Source organism: Tursiops truncatus, chromosome 20 (genome assembly GCF_011762595.2).
Source record: "Tursiops truncatus isolate mTurTru1 chromosome 20, mTurTru1.mat.Y, whole genome shotgun sequence".
Lineage (NCBI taxonomy): Eukaryota > Metazoa > Chordata > Mammalia > Artiodactyla > Delphinidae > Tursiops > Tursiops truncatus.
The window spans coordinates 9,286,693-9,309,383 of record NC_047053.1 but is presented as its reverse complement, the minus strand read 5'-3'; the positions used below and the strand labels follow the sequence as shown (position 1 = coordinate 9,309,383).

The window sequence follows — 22,691 nt, the reverse complement described above, 5'->3', positions numbered from 1 at the left end:
TCTAAGCTTCCTTTGTATCATCCAGAACTGTATCTGGCAGTTTGCGGCCCAATGTATCTGCTAGAATCACACCCAGATGTGCCAAAAAACACCCCGAACTCAGAAGCTCTGTTAAATCCATCTAGATTGACAATTTCAGCCTGATGTAAAATAATACTCCTCTTCCCTTGGCTGGTGGTCCTCAAAATCCACTTCCCAGAAAAGTCCTTGGATTTGTATTGACATTAACAAACAAAATGTCTCTAATCTTCTTAATATGCAAACTTTCTTTTTCAGAATCTGCTGTCACATGTACATGTGTTTTCCATTTACATGTCGCTGAATGCTGGGATCCCATTCTGATTACTGGCTCTTGTTGAGGAGTAGGTCCTGAGGGAAGTTATGGTTTGCTTTCTTGCATGGCGTCTTCCTCTAGTGAGGCGGTTACATCGTGTCTAAGCCAGGGAAGAGCAGCTTCTTCAGGAAAGGAGGGAAAGGGAGGTTCATCTCTATTGGGACGGATACCAGGCGCGTGACTCCCTTTCTTGGATATCCACTCAACTACAGAATTTCACCTAATGGGGAGAGTCAGAAGATAAAGTTCCTCTGAACTCTCTTTCCAGGCAACAACCCAACTGTCTAAATAACTTAAGATACAGGCAATGGTACATAACTGTTTTTGATACAAATGAACATTCTCTTACGTAACAGTCTTTGAAACAAAGCGTTTGGAGCTTGGCTTAGCAGTTTTTAAATGCAATGTTAGGCAGTGGTCAACTCCAACTCTAAAAAAGCAGAATGACAGTCGTGACTCTCCACATTCAGTGAGACTCCCCGATTCCTAGCCTATCATGTGATGGGGAGTGGGTCTGAGGGACAATTATTATCTTTTTGCATATGGGGTCTTCTCTAGTGAGGGGGTAACACCATGTCTAAGCTGGGGAGAGGGAGCTTCTTCAGGAAAAGGGGTGCAAGGGAGGTTTACCTCTAATGAAATGGATGCCAGGAGCATGACTCCCTTTCTCGGATGCCCACTTAACTGTGGAATTTCACCTAATGGAGATAATCAGAAGCGAAGACACTCAGTGAGATGTTCAGTGAGACCCACCTGTAGAGTCTACTCAGTAAGTTCACTACTGAATGGCTTTGCTAACATTCCACTGGTCACTTCATTGTCAGAACAATAAATCTCTATATTTCTATCATTTGGTAAATATTTATCCTCCCTTCCTTCCTTCCTCCCTCCCTCTCTCCCTTCCTTTCTTTCTTCTGCTAGTCCCATTATACATGCACAGTATTGACAGGTTGCATGATTCTTTAAGTACACATGATGTTTCATCAATAAGTTTTGTGTATACCATGCTCCAGTTTTCTCACTTGTTTATTGACATGAAAGGAAAGAGAGATTGCGAGGGAAACAAATATTTTCCTTTTCCTTAGTTCTTAGTCATTCTTAGTTCTCTAATAAAATGAGTGGATTTTTTTGCATTTCATTAGAACTTATTTTGTTGTTCCTAAGATTAAGGTTTATTCTATATAATTTAAAATGTGTTCCCCTCCCCCCTTATTATTAGGACTGTAAGCTTCTGATCATTGGGACCTTTAATCACAAAGATGTCCTTTAGAGATGAAAATACTTAATTCTTTCAGCATCTTCATTCAATCTGCCTCAGGAACACAACTGATGCTGGTTTGGGAAATGAAAATGTCTTGGTCTGTTCAGCCTGCTATAACAAATAACACCAGTAGTGTTAGCTGACACCTCCACCACGTCACGTCGTTATCATTTCTTTTACGTGGTGAGAACATTTAAGACCTGCTCATTTAGCAGCTTTCACGTATATATATAGTACCGTATGATTATCTATAATCACAGTGCTGTGCATTACGTCCCCAGAACCTATTCATCTTCTAACTAGACGTTTGTACATTTGACCAACATCTCCCCATCCCCCCCCACCCTTGGTAACCACCATTCTACTCTTTGTTTCTACAAGTTCAGCGTTTTTAGATTTCACATATAAGTGAAATCATACAGCATTTGTTTTTCTCTGACTTATTTCACTTAGCATAACACCCTCTAGGACCATCCATGTTGTCACAAATGGCAGAATTTCATTCCTTCTCATGGCTGAATAATATTCCTGTGTGTGTGTGTGTGTGTGTGTGTGTGTATACTCTTCTTATATATATATATATATATTTTTTTTTTTTTTTTCTGTATGCGGGCCTCTCACTGCTGTGGCCTCCCCCGCTGTGGAGCACAGGCTCCGGACGCGCAGGCCCAGCGGCCATGGCTCACGGGCCCAGCTGCTCCGCGGCACGTGGGATCCTCCCGGACCGGGGCACGAACCCGTGCCCCCTGCATCGGCAGGCGGACTCTCAACCACTGCGCCACCAGGGAAGCCCTCTTCTTATATTTTTGTGTTCCTATTTGGAACCATTCCTTACTGCTTAAAAAACTCCTTTTAGTATTGTTTTTGAGCAGATATGACAGTGATGAATTCTCTGTTTTTTGTTTGTCTAAAAATATCTTTACTTTGTATTTTTGAAGGATATTTTGAAAGTTATTTTCTCCTAGCACTTTAAAAATATCATTCTGGGGGGCTTCCCTGGTGGCGCAGTGGTTGAGAGTCTGCCTGCCAATGCAGGGGACACGGGTTCGAGCCCTGGTCTGGGAAGATCCCACATGCCGCAGAGTGTCTGGGCCCGTGAGCCACAATTACTGAGCCTGCACGTCTGGAGCCTGTGCTCCGCAGCAAGAAAGGCCGTGATAGTGAGAGGCCCGCACACCGCGATGAAGAGGGGCCCCCGCTTGCCACAGCTGGAGAAAGCCCTCGCACAGAAACGAAGACCCAACACAGCCATAAATACATAAATAAATAAATTTTAAAAATATAGCATTCTGTTGTCTTCTGGTTCCCTCATTTTTGTTGGGAAATGGAGATGACACCTCAGCTATTGTTCCTTTAGTTATCTTTTTTCCCCCTCTGGCTGCATTTATAGTTTTCTATTTTTTGTTTGTTTTAGCACTTTTGCTATTATAAGCCTGGCAGTAGTTTTCTTTGTACTTATTCTGCTTGGGGGCTTGGGGTTCACAGAGATTCTTGAATCTCTGGGTTGATATCTTTACTCAGTTTTGAGAAATTTTTGGCCATTATCTCTTCAAATTGCTTTTGCCTAATTCTCTTTTCTTCTAGAATTCCACATGTTAGAACATGTGTTCTAACTGTGTTCAACATAACTATGCTCTTTATTTTCTATTTTTCCTTCTTTCTCTACTATGTTATTTTCTATTGACCTGTTTTCTGGTTTATTAATCCAATTTTTTTAAACATCTTTATTGGAGTATAATTGCTTTACATATTAATCCAATTTTATGCTCAGTTTATTTGCTATAAATCTACCTAATTGAAATCGTTATCTCAGCTGTTGCATCATTCAGCTCTAGAGTTGCCATTTGATTCATTTTTACTGATTACAGTTTTCTGGTGAAATTTTTTATCATTTCACCTATTTTCTTCAACACATGAATCCATTATTTTACAGTCTTTGTTTTGCTAACTCTAATGTCTGCGATTCTCTTTCTTTGACTTTTTTCCTCTTGTACTTTTGAATCTAGTCCCGTCTCTTGGCTTGACTAGTAGTTTAAAAAAAAAAAAAGATTTAATTTTGGCTGCATTGGGTCTTCGTTGCTGTGCGCGGGCTTTCTCTAGTTGCACGGTGAGCGGGGTCTACTCTTTGTTGCGGTGTGTGGGCTTCTCATCGTGGTGGCTTCCCTTGTTGCGGAGCATGGGCTCTAGGCGTGCGGGCTTCAGGAGTTGTGGCACGCGGGCTCAGTAGTTGTGGCGCACGGGTTTAGTTGCTCCACGACATGTGGGATCTTCCCAGACCAGGGATCGAACCTGTGCCCCCTGCATTGGCAGGCGGATTCTTAACCACTGCACCACCTGGGAGGTCCCACCCTGGGAGTCTTATCTGTTGCTCTGACAAGCATTTGGTCGACCCTGGATGTTGAATTGTCACCTGTTTGCTATGACTTAGATATTTAAATTTTAGTGCTTTATAGTTTGTGTGTTTGTGTTAATAAAGCAATTCTTTGTTTAAAAAAAAAACAAAAACAAAAAACAAAACCCAAGCCTCCTACCTTTTAACCTAAGGAGGAATACGATCTAAAATTATAAGTGTTTCTTTTAAGAATGTTGCAAAACTTGTATCTTGCTTCCTGGCAAGATTACATATTAAAGGAAAAAAATTAATTTCTAAGCAAATATATTTCTCGGTTCCTCGGTATAAAAAGCATTTTTTTTCTTTTAGGAAGAGAATACTTTTTCTAATGTCAGAATAATATTAAAAAAGTAATAGTTTACTCTTTTCTTCATGGACATTAAGGAGCCTCTGTTAGTTGTTTCAGATTAATGACATTTAAAGATGTGTATCAATTAATGTAAAAACACCCGACAGTAAGCTTATTCAGTTTTTCTTTTTTTTTTTTTTTTCAGTTTTTCTTAACAGGGCTTTGTTTGTTTTCAAATCTCATAACAGCCCAGTTTGTCTTGGAGGTTTAAGATGAACAATTTAAGATTCAGCTTCCTCTTTCAGTAGAAATAAAAAGTGATTCTGATGGTGTTGAAAATATTAAATACAGTGCATAAGCTTGTTTGCTTAGTTGTTAACTCTGCCAGAGATACCCCTCCACCCTTTTCCCTTTCCCAGTCCCAGTGTATCCTTAGGGTTTTCCCTTCAGGCTGGGAGTGGAGCTCCCTGGGCAGTGCTCAGCCTCTCAATGCTTCCCTGGCACTGGGCAGGCTTCGATTACCGCTAGCATCAGGGACCTGCTAAAGGCAACGCCTGGGGGAATTGGAGCAATGGCTATAGCACACCTGGATCAGCGCACTTGGGTTGCCTGGCTATACTTCAATCCACTTCCTCTTGGCAATTCAGAGGAGGAGGCGGAGGGTCACTCAAAATTCGCAGCACTCACTGGGGAAGCAGGCTGCTTAGAGATAAAGCTGGACCATTCTGAAGCACCAGTGCTTCCATGAGGGTGAGAATTAGTCCAGGCTGGTGGAAAACATTCAGACATTCCTTCTTCCATCCAGGATCTGACCTCCTGACCTAAACTGTTAGAACCTATGTCAAAGAACCAAGCCAAGATACTCATGACACTGGCCATGGTGGTCCAGTTCCAGCTGTGGCCCCAGAATTGATGCTGGTGCTCTGGGCACCCAGCTTGGCTCTGGTAGGCATGATCTCCTGGTAACAGTGGTAGAAACACAGCTCTCTGGGGACGACGCTCAGAGCAAAGCCAAGAAGCGGAGGCTGGGAGCCAGAGAGATATGGCGCTGCTCCAGCGCCAGGATCTGAGAAGGAGAGAGGAAGCCATTGGACATCGCTGATCAGAGACACGTCATCCAAGTGTACAATGCTGGTCCCTGCAGAGGCAGATCCACCCTTAACTAGGGAGCTGAAGAGAGGCATTTGTGACTGGGGAGGAATAATAAAGGCAAGAAAAAGGGCAAAGACCTCTCTACCCAATCTATCCTGCTCACCCTGACCTTGGGCCATAGACACACACACTCCTGATGCCTGAATTTCCACCATTATCTGGACTTGAGCCGCCTTCTTCTCAGTTAAGAAACAATTCCTCCGAGACCGACGGACATTGTGCCTCATCTGTGAGGAGTGAATCGCTTGAGTAGGGCACTTAACCATCCTGGAATTATTTGCCCTGTATCATCCCATCCCCACCTCCCACCCTCCAGCAAACATTCTCACACTTCCTTCTCTTTGTACTTGCTGTTCCCTCCGTCCCTAGGAACAAAACCAGGTTGTGGGTCTCCTCCATGTGTAACACTCCCCGGACGTGACAAACAGAAGTAACCTGAGTATTCCATACCTCGAGCCCTCCTATGTCAGTACCTGAGGTTGACTTTTCCACACACATGACAGTTCAGAAGGCATGTCTTAATTCACTTTTTTTGCTCCCTCCCCATTCCTCCACCCCCATCATGTAAGGCTTAGAGAAGGGCCAGGCATGTGATTGGTGCTCAGTAAATTTAAAAAAATGTATTTATTCATTTATTTGGCTGCGCTGAGCCTTAGTTGCAGCACGCGGGATCTTCATTGCCCTGTGCAGGATCTTTAGTTGCGGGGGACTAAAGATGCATGTGAGATCTAGTTCCCTGACCAGGGATCAAACCCAGGCCCCCTGCATTGGGAGTGCGAAGTCTTAACCGCTGGACCACCACGCAAGTCCCGGTACTCAGTAAATATTAAATGAGTGAGGTAAGGAAGGAAAAGATGTCTTTTTCTCCGTGCATCTGGATGATCTCCAGCCGGCCCCTTAACTCTGCTCCCCAGCTCTCTGGGCAGGCATCTGTAGGTTGTAGGTTGCAGCCCACACACAGGGAAAGGCCCCTCTGAGTCTAGGCTCTCTAGGGAGCAAAGGGCCTGACAAACTCTGGGCAGAACGTGAGAGGAAGGGAGGGATGCCAGGTGTCACTGGGAGCTTCTCACCCGGGCTGTGGTCGCTGCCCTAGCAGGGTTCATTTATAACCCAGCTGCTGGCCCTGCCCTCCGAACAGCCCTGCTCCTGGCTGCACCCTTCCTCTTTCCCTTCTCCCCCCCACCCCTCTGAGTCCACCCTCTATCCTGCTTGCCCACCCAGGGTGGCTGGCAGCACTTAGAATGGACAGAAGGAGAGTGCTGGCTACAAGGGCACAGGCATTTAGGGTTCAGTGGGGCTTTCGTAGAGCACCCTCTCTGGGTGTGTTCTGGCCTTGGACACTGGAGGCCACCCTAAAGGCACCCTCTTCATCTCCCTGCAGCCTTGGGATGGGCTCTGGGGTCAGCAGTCCTGACACTGGGGCAAGGCTTGCCTCAGCCTAACCTATTTACATAGTAGCGATTTTTTCATCAGCTCAAAAGTATTTGTACTCCAAGATTCCAACTCAATGGCCTGGTTATATTTACACGGACTGACCCTCTGTACCTAGCAATGGGGGTTGGGGAAAGGGAGGGAGATGGAGTGGGGGACGGGTAGGAATGGAACCGACCTCTTCTTGGTTATTTGTTCTCTATCTTCATAAGGTAACTGGCAAATCCAGGAAGGCTCTTTAGCCTACTTTGACCTTTGAGCGCCACCTGCTGGCTACCAAGCAGTACTAGATGGGGGAGCCTCCCGGTACTCATAAAGCCAAGAGAAACAGGCAAGCTGTGGAAACCTCAGAGCTGGCGGAAGAACTCTGGAACACTTTGTCTGCCTGTGAATAAAACGAGAGTGTCCAAAAGGGCCTGTATTTTCCTTCTGCTGGTTACAGATGGGCTGCACATGGTGTCTTACGTATGATGAGAGGTCCATGAATACTTAATTTCTCTTTTTCCCAGATCCAGCCTCCCAGCCCCAGCTCCCAGACCCCATGACTGTTCCTGCCCTCAGATCCTCCACTTGCCTGGCTCCTGGCAAAGTCCTGGGTCCAAAATTCAGATTTCCAACTGCACCAGCTCCGATGTCATCTGCTGAACACCCATCTGCTGGCTGAGGTCACCGCTGAGGCCACCATGAGGTGCTTCCCGGGGTTGCATCCTGTCTTCAAGGTACAACCTCTACCCTCCACGTCCCCCTTCACTCAGACCCCAGAGAAAGGAAACAGCCCAACAGTTGCTTAGGATTTTAAAAGCCTAAGCCATCTGGCTAGAACGATGTAAACAAAGATGCTTCAAATTCAACAAGCATTCGTACATTATTGTAGCAAAGAATCTTTACAGCAATTTGTGAATGGAGGAGAGGAAGTGTGACGGATGATTGTGTCAAAATCTTGAGCCTTGCGTTTTTATTTTCAATGTTAAACTCTTTTTATGTTGAGCTAATTACAGATTCACATGCAGCTTTAAGAAATAAGACAGATGGGCTTCCCTGGTGGCTCAGTGGTTGAGAGTCCGCCTGCCGATGCAGGGGGCGTGGGTTCGTGCCCCGGTCTGGGAAGATCCCACATGCCGCGCAGCGGCTGGGCCCGTGAGCCATGGCCGCTGAGCCTGCGCGTCCGGAGCCTGTGCTCCGCAACGGGAGAGGCCACAGCAGTGAGAGGCCCGCGTACCGCAAAAAAAAAAAAAAGAAAAAAAAGAAATAAGACAGAGAGGTCCCATCTGTCCTATTAAGTCAAGTTACTTAGCATTTATTCAGTACATGTTGCAGGGCAGCTCTCCAGAATTCTCTAGCAATCAGTATGAAGTAGAGTAGGAATATAATTTGTTAAACAAAAGTGTTGGTTCTGCTTTTGGAGAGTTACCATTTTGCTGGGAAGAAATGTGGTACATATGCGGGGGGGGGGGGGGGGGAAGAAAACAACCAACAACAGCAACCAGAGAACAATATCTGGAAACAGAGTTGAAATCAAGAGAGATCACCATAGACACTATAGGATCGCTGTAGAATGTTCCACAACAACTGAGAAATCTTTAATAAAGTAGATCAAAGGGCAAAGAGAACAGCCCAGATTATTCGTGCCTACCCAAGGAGAGAGGTGGCTAAAGTCCTGCATGAGGGTGACAGGAGTGGAAGAGAGAAATCAAAAGTCTGGTGATGGAGGAAAATCACTGCAGCATGCCTGAGTGCAAGAATGAGAAAGCTAGAACAGAGGTCTAAGCTTCTGCAACACACAGGAGCACACAGGAATGGGTACTGTTGTACTGACACAGAAATACTAACATTTTATAAAAGTGAGTCCAGTATGTATTGCTAGGTGGAAGGTAGCAAAATAAAACTTACTCTTGCCTAGAAAATATTCTCAAAATCTTGAGACTTTAGATATGGAAGAGAAGGGGGGAAAAAGGATACAAGCTGATGAACCGAAGCAACTGTCAGCAACAGTAACGGCAGGAGAAGAAGCCAGTTTGGGAACAAAGATGAGGTGCTCAGTTTTAGATACAAGGAGTTTAAAGTGTTGGTAGGATGTGCAAGTTAGTGTTCGGCAGGCGGAACAACTGAGTTGTGTTTCTTTTGCCGGTCCCCACCTCCACTCCCGAACCTGGCCATGAGTAGCAGTGGTCCCTCTGGGGCCATAGTTCCATAGTTCCTACATGGTTGCAAAACGTTCCATAGTACCTCAGAGTTCCAAGATTCATTCCGTGTCGACAAACATTCAAATACCCGCTATGAATGAGCCACTTAATCCAAAGGCCAGGGCCCCCAGGACTCCATTCCCTCTGTGTTTATACACATTTCTGGTCTTTCTATCCCTTTTACTGTCTAACCTCTGGTCTCTCAGCCTCTAAGTTTTCTGATTTCCCCATATCCTTAGAGAGCCCTAGCTCAGCCATGTTGCCTCCACGTACATCTTGATATGCACTAGTCAGTGTGTTTCTGCCCATCTGGGCCAGGTAACCTGTAATAGGGCATCCCTCGGAACACAGAATAGGAGGATCAAATGCAAAGGTCAGCAGCCTGAATCCCTAAGTGGGTGCAGCTAGACTAGCACTCCTGGAACCCATGTACCATGTGAAAGCTCCCATTTTTCTCCAAGAACACAACAAAAAGGGACATTGTAGATTCACTGCTGTTTCCACCAGGCCCATGTGCTTAAAAGGGTTAAAAAAAAAAAAAAAAGCATAACATATAACCAAATCTAAGAAGATCAAGGGCCAGTTGAGAGGAAGAATCAAAGCTAGGATTAAGAGCATATGAGCAAAACAGTGTATAAAAAGATAACTCTTAAAATGTAGAGACCAAAGGCCCAATCTGGAAATTATTGGTGTCATCTCAACGTGAGGAGCCTGCCCTGGCCTGGGGTAAGGGCTGTGGGATGGCAAGGACATGACAGATACAGAGAGTCTGAATCCTTGAAACATCTTACACATTTAGTTTATCTATGCCCCACAGCTTTCCACAAATATTTGAGGAAATTTAAATAAGGTTAACATAATACAGTTAATAAGGCAGAAACAGACACGTATGATCCATCAAAAATCACCTCCTGCCGCCAACCTTTCAGCAACCCACTCACTACCTCACCAAGCAAGAGGTGGAGTTTTAGCTTAGAACTTGCCGTGTCAGATGGGTAATAAAAGACAGTCTCGAGAAATCATAAACTCTCAGAATTTTTGCACTGGCCACTTAGAAGTTTTTCTGGAGAAACTTTGTGAGGTACAGATTGAAACAACCTGAAGACTGACTGAGTTTCAGAAGAGGAGTGAATGAGGGACATTAAAAGACTGAGTCTGAGATTATGAGTATTAGCATGATTGGGCTAGAGAGAAGAAAAATTGTTTAAGTTAGAGTAACAGTGGGACACTTATGGGAAGCAATTAAGCAGACAATTGAAAAAGGGGTCACTGACATCCAAATTAAACTATCAAGACTGAATGTGGGGGACTTCCCTGGTGGCACAGTGGTTAAGAATCTGCCTGCCAATGCAGGTGACACGGATTCCAGCCCTAGTTCGGGAGGATCCCACATGTCGGAGGAACTAAGCCCGTGCACCACAACTACTGAACCTGTGTTCTAGAGCCCGCGAGCCACAACTACTGAGCCTGTGCTCTAGAGCCCGTGCTCAGCAATAAGAGAAGCCCCCGCAATGAGAAGCCCCCACACCACAACGAAGAGTAGCCCCTGCTCACCACAACTAGAGAAAGCCCGCACACAGCAACGAAGACCCAATGCAGCCAAAAATAATAAATAAATAATAAAATTTTAAAAAAAAAGACTGAATGTGGGTGGGCCAAGGACTCACTCCAGTCTTCAAATCATTCCACCATAATAAACAACAAGGTCCCACTGTATACCACAGAGAACTATATTCAGTATCCTATTATAAACCATAATGAAAAAGAATATATTAAAAAAAGATATATATATGTATAACTGAAGCACTTTGCTGTACAGTGGAAATTAACACATTATAAATCAACTATACTTCAATAAAAAAAAATTCCACCCTAATCTACCAGGAGAGTCTGGTGCAACGAGTCTTCTTTTACTGGGACAATCTGCCCAGGAATCACTGCATATAAGAGGCTTACTATTGCCTCTAAATCTTTGTTAATGGTGATTCCCATTTGGACTACACACCCCTAATTTTCCCATCAATCCTCTCTCTCCCTTCTTTTTACACCAGGCTCAAAATACCTCTGGGGGGTTTCCCTGGTGGCGCAGTGGTTGAGGGTCCGCCTGCCGATGCAGGGGACACGGATTTGTGCCCCGGTCCGGGAGGATCCCACATGCCGCAGAGCGGCTGGGCCCGTGAGCCATGGCCGCTGGGCCTGCGCGTCCGGAGCCTGTGCTCCGCGACGGGAGGGGCCCCAGCGGTGAGAGGCCCGCGTACCGCAAAAAAGAAAAAACACCTTTGGGAATCTTGGTCACATTCCTTTGATCTGACTTTGATCACTTCTTACCCCTCACTCCATCTGTACTCTTGTAGGGCTGCACTGCTGCACAACTCCAGGTGGGCACTCACATTGGATCCTCTGTGAATGGTTTCCACTGCAGTGTGTGACATCGTGGCCATCTGTAAACAGTAAGAGAAAGGATCAAGAGTTCTAATGCCAAGTCTTCTCTTTTACCTAGAAGCTCTGGTCTAGAGGTCACCATTTTGTCTCTCCCTCTTCTCCACAATATCCAAACAGCAGCTCCTGTCATTCCACTGCTGCCCCCTAGAGGGCTCTCTATTTAAACCATGAGGAATAAACTGAGGAATTAAAATGTGCGGTTTTAGTGTCTCATCTTCAGACCAGGTGGGTTATATTTTCTACTTTGTGGACTAGCTGAAATCAAAGCAACAATAACTACTTAAAAAGAGGACCGTTGACACTTAACTGAATAAAATGTTACAGCATGGAGAATTCCCTGGTGGTCCAGTGTTTAGGATTTGGCACTTTCACTGCAGGGGCCTGGGTTCGATCCCTGGTCAGGGAACTAAGGTCCCGCAAGCCACGGCATGGCCAAGAAAACCAAACCAAAACAAACAAACAAAAGAAACAAACAAAAAAACCCCTAGATGTGTCAGGTAATGATGAGGTTCAAACAACAGGCTTTGTAAATTACCAGGGACTCCTAGAGCACTCCCTCCTGTCTATCCCTGCTGCAGAGTTACTACTTTTTTTTTTTTTAAGCCTATACTGTATAAGTAGTGTTTCTTTCATTCCTTCTCATGGTTTATTCCTACTCTCTCACTTTGTGAAAAAACTAAAGCTCGCTTGAGATTTGCTTATTTTACTGGTTTATTTTTTAAATGTTTTATGTGTATTCTCGTTTCTCCACTTCCTACATTATCAATTTGTGTTATTTGCTTCCTCTCACTCTCTTCACGTTTAAAGCCTTATACTAACGTAAGATGTTAACAATAGAGGAAACTAGGTGTGGAGTATATGAAAACTCTCAGTACAACCTTCAATTTTGTACACTTTTTCTGTAAATCTCAGTACAATTTTTCTGTAAATCTAGAACCACTCTTAAAGTTTATTTTAAAGATTAAAACATTGGCAAGGGTATGCAACAAGTTTTTTAAAGCAGAAGTCATGATTTTAATAATCGACAAGGTGGAATTCGAGCCAAGACAGCAAGGTTACTTTATAAAGCTAAAGGGTACAACTGGAGAAAATTAACTGCAGGAAAAAAACTGTAACAAACACAAATACATGGAGGCTAAACAGTGTGTTACTAAATAACCAAGAGATCACTGAAGAAATCAAAGAAGAAATCAAAATATACATAGAAACAAATGACAATGAAAACACGATGACCCAAAACCTATGGGAAGCAGCAAAAGCAGTTCTAAACAAAAAATCTTAAAATCTGTATGGAGACACAAAAGACCCCGAATAGCCAAAGCAGTCTTGAGGGAAAAAAATGGAGCTGGAGGAATCAGACTCCCTGACTTCAGACTATACTACAAAGCTACAGTAATCAAAACAATATGGTACTGGCACAAAAACAGAAATATAGATCAATGGAACAGGATAGAAAGCCCAGAGATAAACCCACGCACCTATGGTCAACTAATCTATGACAAAGGAGGCAAGGATATACACTGGAGAAAAGACAGTCTCTTCAATAAGTGGTGCTGGGAAAACTGGACAGCTACATGTAAAAGAATGAAATTAGAACACTCCATAACACCATACACAAAAATAAACTCAAAATGGATTAAAGACCTAAATGTAAGACTGGACACTATAAAACTCTTAGAGGAAAACATAGGAAGAACACTCTTAGACATAAATCACAGCAAGATTTTTTTTTTTTTTTTTTTTGTGGTATGTGGGCCTCTCACCGTTGTGGCCTCTCCCACTGCAGTGCACAGGCTCTGGACGCACAGGCTCAGCGGCCATTGCCCAAGGGCCCAGCCGCTGCGCGGCATGCGGGACCCCCCCAGACCGGGGCACGAACCCATGTCCCCTGCATCGGCAGGTGGACTCTCAACCACTGCGCCACCAGGGAAGCCCCAGCAAGATCTTTTTTGATCTACCTCCTAGAGTAATGGAAATAAAAACAAAAATAAACAAATGGGACCTAATGAAACTTAAAAGCCTTTGCAAAGCAAAGGAAACTACAAACAAGACAAAAAGACAACCCTCAGAATGGGAGAAAATATTTGCAAACGAATCAACAGACAAAGGATTAATCTCCAAAATATATAAACAGCTCATGCAGCTCAATATTAAAAAAACAAACAACCCAATCAAAAACTGGGCAGAAGACCTAAATAGACATTTCTCCAAAGAAGACATACAGATGGCCAAGAAGCACATGAAAAGCGCTCAACAACACTAATTATTAGAGAAATGCAAATCAAAACTACAGTGAGGTATCACCGCACACTGGTCAGAATGGGCATCATCAGAAAATCTACAAACAACAAATGCTGGAGAGCGTGTAGAGAAAAGGAAACCCTCCTGCAGTGTTGGTGGGAATGTAAATTGATACAGCCAATATGCAGAACAGTATGGAAGTTCCTTAAAAAACTAAAAATCGGGGCTTCCCTGGTGGCTCAGTGGTTGAGAGTCCACCTGCCGATGCAGGGGACATGGGTTCACGCCCTGGTTTGGGAAGATCCCACATGCTGCAGAGCGGCTGGGCCCGTGAGCCATGGCTGCTGAGCCTGCGCGTCTGGAGCCTGTGCTCCGCAATGGGAGAGGCCACAACAGTGAGAGGACCGCATACCGCAAAAAAAAAAACAACTAAAAATCGAATTACCAGGGCTTCCCTGGTGGCGCAGTGGTTGAGAATCTGCCTGCTAATGCAGGAGACATGGGTTCGAGCCCTGGTCTGGAAGGATCCCACATGCTGCGGAGCAACTAGGCCTGTGAGCCACAACTACTGAGCCTGCGCGTCTGGAGCCTGTGCTCCGCAACAAGAGAGGCTGCAATAGTGAGAGGCCCGCGCACCGCGATGAAGAGTGGCCCCCGCTCGCCGCAACTAGAGAAAGCCCTTGCACAGAAACAAAGACCCAACACAGCAAAAAAAAGTAAAATTAAATTAAATTTTAAAAAAGATCTTAAAAAAAAAAATCGAATCACCATATGACCCAGCAATCCCACTACTGGGCATATACCCAGAGAAAACCGTAATTCAAAAAGACACATGCAGCTCAATGTTCACTGCAGCACTATTTACAATAGCCAGGTCATGGAAGCAACCTAAACGTCCATCGACAGATGAATGGATAAAGAAGATGTGGCACATATATACAATGGAATATTACTCAGCCATAAAAAGGAATGAAATTGGGTCTTTTTTTTTTTTTTTTTTTTTATGCGGTACGCGGGTCTCTCACTGTTGTGGCCTCTCCCATTGCGGGGCACAGGCTCCGGACGCGCAGGCTCAGCGGCCATGGTTCACGGGCCCGCTCCGCGAAATGTGGGATCCTCCTGGACCGGGGCACGAACCCGTGTCCCCTGCATCGGCAGGCAGACTGTCAACCACTGCGCCACCAGGGAAGTCCGAAATTGGGTCATTTGTAGAGACGTGGATGGACCTAGAGACTGTCATACAGAGTGAAGTAAGTCAGAAAGAGAAAAACAAATACCATATGCTAACGCATATATATGGAATAAAAATGGTACTGATGAACCTAGTGTCAGGGCAGGAATATAGACGTAGACATGGAGAATGGACTTGAGGACACGGTAGGGAGGGGAAAGCTGGGGCAAAGTGAGAGTGGCATTGACATATATACACTACCAAATAAAATAGTTAGCTAGTGGGAAGCAGCAGCACAGCACAGGGAGATCAGCTCGGTGCTTTGTGATGACCTAGAGGGGTGGGATAGGTAGGGTGGGAGGGAGGCTCAAGAGGGAGGGGATATGGGGATATATGTATGCATATGGCTGAGTCACTTTGTTATACAACACAAACTAACACAGTAATGTGAAGCAATTATACTCCAATAAAAAAAAGGGTACAATTGGCAATGAAAATGTAACGATTATGATTATCAATGTACCAAACAACATAAAAATAACCTTCACAAAGCAGAAATTACAAAATAAGCAAGAAGAAGGAAACAGAAACGTGCTAATAAAAAAGAGGCTTTAAATTACTTGTTTCATCCAATCAAAAACAAATAATAATTTTTTTTTAAACTAAAAATAGGGAAGTTCCCTGGCGGTCTAGTGGTTACGACTCAGCGCTTTCACTGCTGGGGCCCAGGTTCAAGCCCTGGTTGGGTAACTAAGATCCTGCAAGCTGTGCAGTGAGGCCATAAAAAAAAAAATAGTTAAAATAAAAACCCTAAAAATAGAGTTGACCTAAACAATATAATTAACAAAGCAGACCTTACTGATATATATCAAACTCTGCATCCTAAAAGCAGAGGATACTTCATCCTTTCAATTGTCCAATAATATTTATTAAAATTAATCATATTTAAGTCTTTAAGAAATATTTCAAACACCCCCCAAAACAGAAATAATGCAGAAAATATCCTATAATCATATTGCAACAAATGAATTTAATAAGAAAATCAAAGAGTCCTCTCTGTCCTGGAAGTTAAAAATAAAGCTCTCTTTCATATAATTGGGTCAAAATGGAAACATAACCCAAAACAAAAGAATTAATGGAAATAATAAAAATAATAATGTAAAGAATATATACCAGAATCTATGAAATGTGGCTCAAGTAGTACTAAGAGGAATACTTAATCACCTTAAATACATATTTCAAAACAAAATGGAGAAATAAGCATCTTTTTTAAAAGATAGAAAATAATAACAAAATAAACCAAAGGAAAGCTGCAGAAAGGAACGAACGAAGAAAACCAAATTATAATAAATTAGAAAACAAGAAAAACAGAACTACTATATAAATCTAAAATACTTTTTTAAAGGTAAATAACTCATTAGCCCAATCAAAAATGAGGAAGTGAGAAAGTGCAAATATACAAAAGAACAAATAATGGAAGGAAATAAAGAGACTCTGAAAAGTGGTACTAGCATGTGGATTGAGGAGTAAGACCAGAGTGCAAACTGGCAGTGAGTTTACTATTTTTTTTTCCCTTCCAGTAGCCCCTAAACTGACTTCAAGGCAGCCTAAAAACTGGAAGTGTAAATCAGCATGGACAGAGAGAGCTTCAGGGGAAGCTCTCGGGTCCGGCTTAGATCGTGGGAAAGGGATCACCTGGGAATGACAACGGTAGCAGCAAGGACCTATAGGTACTCACAACTCTGAAGAAGTGGAACTTTCCTTTCCAATTAGAAGAGGTGTGGTCCCAAGAGGATGGGAAAAACCCCACGGACTTTTTTTCCTCTCTGTCCTCTTGCTGCTTGAACCCAGATGAGGGCACAATTGTAATAAATGTACAGCAAAGTGGGGTAAATTAAGCCCTAATTTTCTGGCTGGAGGACCGAAAAGGGAAATCCCAGGGAACTTGAAAGCACTGGGGTTACCACAGAGAGGGAAGATCTTAGGAAAGAAACCCCAAAATGTTGTATATGAACTCCTGGGCTCACTCCTGAACTGCACAGGTAAGGATCAGATCACGAACAGACAGGAGAACTGAACAAAGTCAACAGACTTTGAGAACTGAATTAAATGACAGGCTACCACTGGCCACTGGGTGGCACAAACGTGGGACAGATCCAAATAGCATTGCAAAGGCCTGGAAAATAGAACTGGCGTTGAAACCACAACCACAGAACACTGATTGGAATTTGTGACCTGAATCCAACCAGCTCAATTGCCTGAGAAAACAAAAATACCAGCATGCTCTATAGGACTTAAACAAGATTGAGTCTCATAACATAATATTCAAAATATCCAGATTACACTCCAAAATTACTCGTACCAGGAATATCTCAACTCACATGAGAAGAGACAATAGATATCAATGTGAAGATATTGGGACAGATGTTGGGATTATTTGACAAAGACTTTGAAGGAATGATTATAAAATACTCCAACAAGTAAGGGCAAACACTGTTGAAATGAATGAAGAGATGGAAAATCTCAGGAAAATAAATAGAAAATATAAAGAAGAACCAAATGAATATTCTAGAACTGAAAATTACAATGAGTAAAATTTTTTTTAAATTCATCAAATGAACTCAATGACAGAAAGAAACTGATGAAAGAAAGATTCAGTGAACTTGAATACAGATAATAGGAATTTCCCTGGTGGTCCAGCAGTTGAGAATCCGCCTTCCAATGCAGGGGACGTGGGTTTGATCCCTGATCGGGGAACTAAGATCCCACATGCTGCAGGGCAACTAGGCTGAGCCTGTGTGCCACAACTAAAGAGCCTGAGTGCCACAACTACTGAGCCCACATGCTCACACAACTACTGAGCCTGCATGCCACAACTAGAGAACCTGCACGCCACAACTAGAGAGAAGCCCACACACTGCAACTAAGACCTGATGTAGCCAAAAATAAATAAATAAAATAAAAAGTATACATATATTTATAGAAACTATGCAATTTGAATAACATAGAGGAAAAGAGATTGAAAAAAGTAAACAGTGCCTCAAGGATATGTAGGACAAAACCAAAAGGTCTAACATTCATGTCATCAGAGTCAAAGAAGTACAGGAAAGAGAGTGTGGTATAGGAAAATACTTCTTAAAAAGAAATAATGGCTTAACAAAGCTTCTCAAATTTTATAAAAGACATAGACCTATAGATTCCAAAAGCTCACCAAATTACCAACAGGATAAAAAACCAACCAAACAAAAAATCGTCACCCAGGCATATCACAAGCAAACCACTGAAAACTAAAAACAAAGAAAAAATCTTGAAAGCAGACAGAGAAAAGAAACACACTTCTATAGAGAAACAATGATCCAAATGAGTGTGGAATTCTCATTAGAAACAATGGAGGCCAGAATAAAGTAGAATAATATTTTTTAAGTGCTGAGAGGAAAAAAAACCTGTTAACTCAGAATTCTATATCCAGAAAAAATATCCTGGAGAAATGATGATGAAATAAAGACATTCTCAGATGAAGAAAAACTAAGAGAATCCATTGCCAGCAGACCTGCTCCAAAAGAATTGCTAAAAGAAGTTATTCAAACAGAAATGATATGAGCAGGAAACTTGGGTCACTGGGAATAAAGGAAGAACAACAGAAATTTCAAATATCCTCTCCTAATGAATTATTAAATATGTTTGATGGTGGACAGCAAGTATTCTAACATTACTAATGGGTTTTAATATATGTAGACGGTGATCTAACTGGATGACCTCTGATTCCATCTGCTTCTCACTCTGAAAACAACTGCTGCTTCTCCCTCTGCTCAGCATGTCTTTTTTCTGCCATGTGGCGTCTACTTTTTTTGTAACTTCTGTTTCCTATGGCCAGCTTGGCCTCTCTGGCTTCTCTCCATCTTTGAAGGTATGGCTAACTGCCCGATTCTCTCTGGTTTCCCATACCACCACCATCACCACCACCACACACAGAGACATACTCACATCACAGTGAGCAGAACAGCCCTGCTCCTTCTGGTTTTGACAGTGGCTCCGCTCAAGTATACCTCTTAGGCTGCTAGACAGCGTATGATTTGTCTCTTTTGGGGTGAGTGGCCACCTGTGGCTGAACAGCAGTTTCATTTTGTGTAAAGCAAGAACACTCAGAGCTTTCCCTCAGCAAGGGATGTGGATGTGGAATATTTCCTTATAAGGGGATGGCAGGCATGATGATTGCCATGTGGAGTACAGCTGCACTAAACTGTTAGTCTGAGAACCATGTCAGACACTTTCACCCTTCTAGGCCTTTATTTGGTCTGTTCCTTCCTTCTGGAATGTCTTTTCCTCTTCTCTGCCTAGAAAACTGTAAAACCCAGCACAAGGACTGAGTAAGTCACTCCCTCTCCCCCGAGTCCTTATTGCCCTTACATCCAACTTCTATTCAAGCGTTAATATGCTGTTCGACACTGTTTGTGCATGCATTTGTCTCCCCAACCAGACAGTAAGTTCCTAAGGGAGAGATTCAGGAGCTATTCATTGCTGTATTCTCATTACCAAACGTGTTCGTTCATACATTCAGTTATTCATTCAACAAATATTAATTAAATGTCCACTGTGTATCAGTCACTGTACCAGGCACTGGGATGCAAATGTGAACAAGGCAGATAGAGTCCCCTTGGAGATTAGTGTGTGTTGCAGTGTGGCACATAGTAAATGTTCAAGAACTTATTTTGAATTGGATTGCACTTGCTTATAGTCACTCTACCAAGGATTCTTTTGACCTTTCTCAGACATCAAAGCTTTACATATGCAAAGCAGTGGACAGTGAAGTGGGCCATGAGGTACTCTTCTACAACTCCAAGAGGTGCTTCAAACTTGATTTGCCAAAAGCCAAGTTTATTGTATTTCCCAATCCTTCCACTCCTTATGTGTCCCGCATCTCAGTAAATGATACCATCATACACCTACTTGCCTCAGCCAGGAACCAGGAAGTCTTACTGGATCAGCCTCTCTTGCCTTCTCTCCCCCTTTTCCACACTCTCTCTCACATCCTTCTCTCCATTCTCTCCCTACCATCACCAGTGGAATAAGTCTTGACAATTCTACTTCCTTAGCATCTCTTTCACCCTCCTCTACCTCTATTCCTGCTAACCCCGCCTTGTTGCTGGCCCTTATCATCTCTCACCAGCACTCCAAAGAACTCTTCTCATGAGTCTCCTGTTTCCTTTCCAACCACATCACTTATCTCTTCCTGATCCCAACCTCATGAATTTCCCTGAAATTACACCAGCTCCCTGGAACTCTTGTTGCCTATCTGCCCAGAGTGCCTCCCGTCTCCCCAGGTCTCCTCTGTTCCCACCAACCTGGCAGATGCCTACTCAGATTTCAAGGCTCAGTTCAAGTTGTTCCCCTGAGAAGTCTTTTCTGTCTCCACAAGGTAAACTGACCCGTCCCTGCTTTGTGCTCCACACCCTATATAGAATTCATTCTTATAGTAACATACGGTTGCATTTTTTTAAATCATTTTGTTTCCCCCACCAGACTAGGAACTCCTTGAGGACAAAAATCTCTGTATTCTTGGTGCCTGGTATATAATAGGTGCTCAACAAACATTTTGTGAATGAATCCAGTAAACAAAATACTTTCCTATCTTTACACTTCCTTTTCTGTGAAACAAGTAACCAGGCGTTCTAGAAGGTGCTTCTTTGAGTCCCTGTAAGAGTTAAATTAAACAATTCATTGGCTGCCTGCCACAGTAGAGCTGAGAGAGCCAACTTCACCTAATTCTCCCTAGCCCGAGGCCCATCACACAACCGCCTCATGACCACATCTTGATAGGGCCTCTATTCCTGGGCCCTACCAAAGACAGGTGGGAGCACGATCTTCACTCAATCTCATGTTTATATCCTTCATTCCCAAACACCCATTTCTGCCCCTCCTTCAACCTCTTCTCTTTGTCCTCTGCCACAATTTTATTCCTCAACTCTTCCCATAATATCCCTCTTCTTTATCCCCCAAACTTTATCTCCTTTGTCTCCACACCATCAACATTCTATCCCCAAGCATAATCGTTTCATAAAAGCTACTGAACATCTGTGATGCCCAGGCCCTGTGCCAGGCACTGACGGTAAACAGAGGAATGAAGTATAGTCGCTATACATGGGAAACTCAAAGAGGCCAAACAAGTATCTAACGAGATAATATAGAAAGACCAATCTAGTCTCTCAATAATCAGTGTCCTTAGGTTCTGGAAGGGATGGTACCACCGACAGTGGAGATGGTCAGAAAATTCTTCTTGGAGGAGACAAGGCTTGACCTGGTTTTGAACTAGGGTTCTTGGACAAGTTCAGAAAAATGGAATCAGAATTTAAGCTGAGTTAGCAGTTTGAACAAAGATCCAGGAGCCAACAGGTAAAAGGCGTTTTCAGAGAACAGTGATTAAATTATTTGGGCTGGAATGGAAAGGAGGTATAGAAGAGTCATGGTGATGAGATTAGAAAGATAATTTGGTGCTAGACTGTGAGAGGTATCATCACCAGGTTGAGGAATTGGGACAGTGGCAGCTAAGCAAGAAGGTGAGGAATTCTATGTTGAGGAGGAATAGAAGATTAAGATGTAAATAGTGTTTTATAGGTTGGTGTGCAGCTGTGAGGACATGGATAAGGGTAGGGAGGGATCTGTGGCAGGATGACTGTCATGGTGTAGGTGGTGAAAAGAGGGAATGAAAAGATGATATGGGGACTTCCCTGGTGGCACAGTGGTTAAGAATCTGCCTGCCAGTGCAGGGGACATGGGTTCAAGCCCTGGTCAGGGAAGATGCCACATGCTGCGGAGCAACTAAGCCCGTGCACCACAACTACTGAGCCTGCTCTTCAGAGCCCGCGAGTCACAACCACTGAAGCCCATGTGCCACAACTACTGAAGCCTGTGCGCCTAGAGCCTGTGCTCTGCAACAAGAGAAGCCACCGCAATGAGAAGCCCTCGGCAACTAGAGAAAGCCCGTGCACAGCAATGGAAAACCCAACACAGCCAATAAATAAATAAATAAATAAAATCTATTTTTAAAAAAAGATGATATGAGGAGAAAGATATTGAGAGAAGAAACAATTGGACCAAAGCCAGAGTTCTGAGCACATGAATTTAGGGGAATATAAATGACAAAAACAGGAAATCTGGAAGAAGGAGCCCTTTTGAGACAAATGGCTGATCTTGGTTGTAGACAAGGTCCAAGTGAGAGGGGTGGGTAAGAGATCAAGGAAGAGATGTCCAGCAGGTTGTAGGAGATACAGACTTGAAACTCTTGAGATAAGTCAGGTATTGAAGAGGAAACTGGGGAAGTCATCTGCTTGGAAGTGATCTTCAAGAGCAAAGAATGTAGAGGGAAGAGCGGGTAGCCAAGGACTGAGCCTTGAGGTTTATTTCCTGTTAGGGGTGAGGAAGAAAAAGCAAGAAAGCTAATGTGGGGGTTAGGAAGAGAATTAGCACAGGGCCTAAGAAGGCAATGGTAGAGAAGGATTCTAGGTTTAGGGAGGTAACTGTTGTTTGCTGTGAATTTAAGTTTGTACTATATGTGTTATGTATGCATTGGGAAAAGTGTGAAAGGACATACACCAAATTATTAGGATCAGTCACCTCTCCAAAGTGAAAAAGAGTTGAGGGCTTTCCCTTCTGTTATGCATGAATTTCTACAATTAGTTGACATTACTTTTATAATTACCATTCACTCCCACTCTAGCCAAAGAATAGTGAGAAAACCACTTTTCTCTCCCACATCTTTCTATCTCTCTTTCCAGCCATCCCTCTTAGCTTCTTCTCA

At 43.3% G+C, this 22,691-nt stretch overlaps 1 long non-coding RNA gene across 3 annotated transcripts in view; it reads right to left on the bottom strand.

The window, feature by feature from the left end:
* The window catches only part of LOC141277400 (uncharacterized), a 124,514-nt gene that overhangs the window by 75,291 nt on the left and 26,532 nt on the right, over positions 1-22,691 (bottom strand). For all 3 annotated transcript variants that reach the window (XR_012328754.1, XR_012328756.1, XR_012328755.1), the window contains exon 2: positions 11,371-11,483. This is a non-coding gene — a long non-coding RNA (uncharacterized lncRNA). The remainder of the gene's footprint in view (positions 1-11,370; positions 11,484-22,691) is intronic.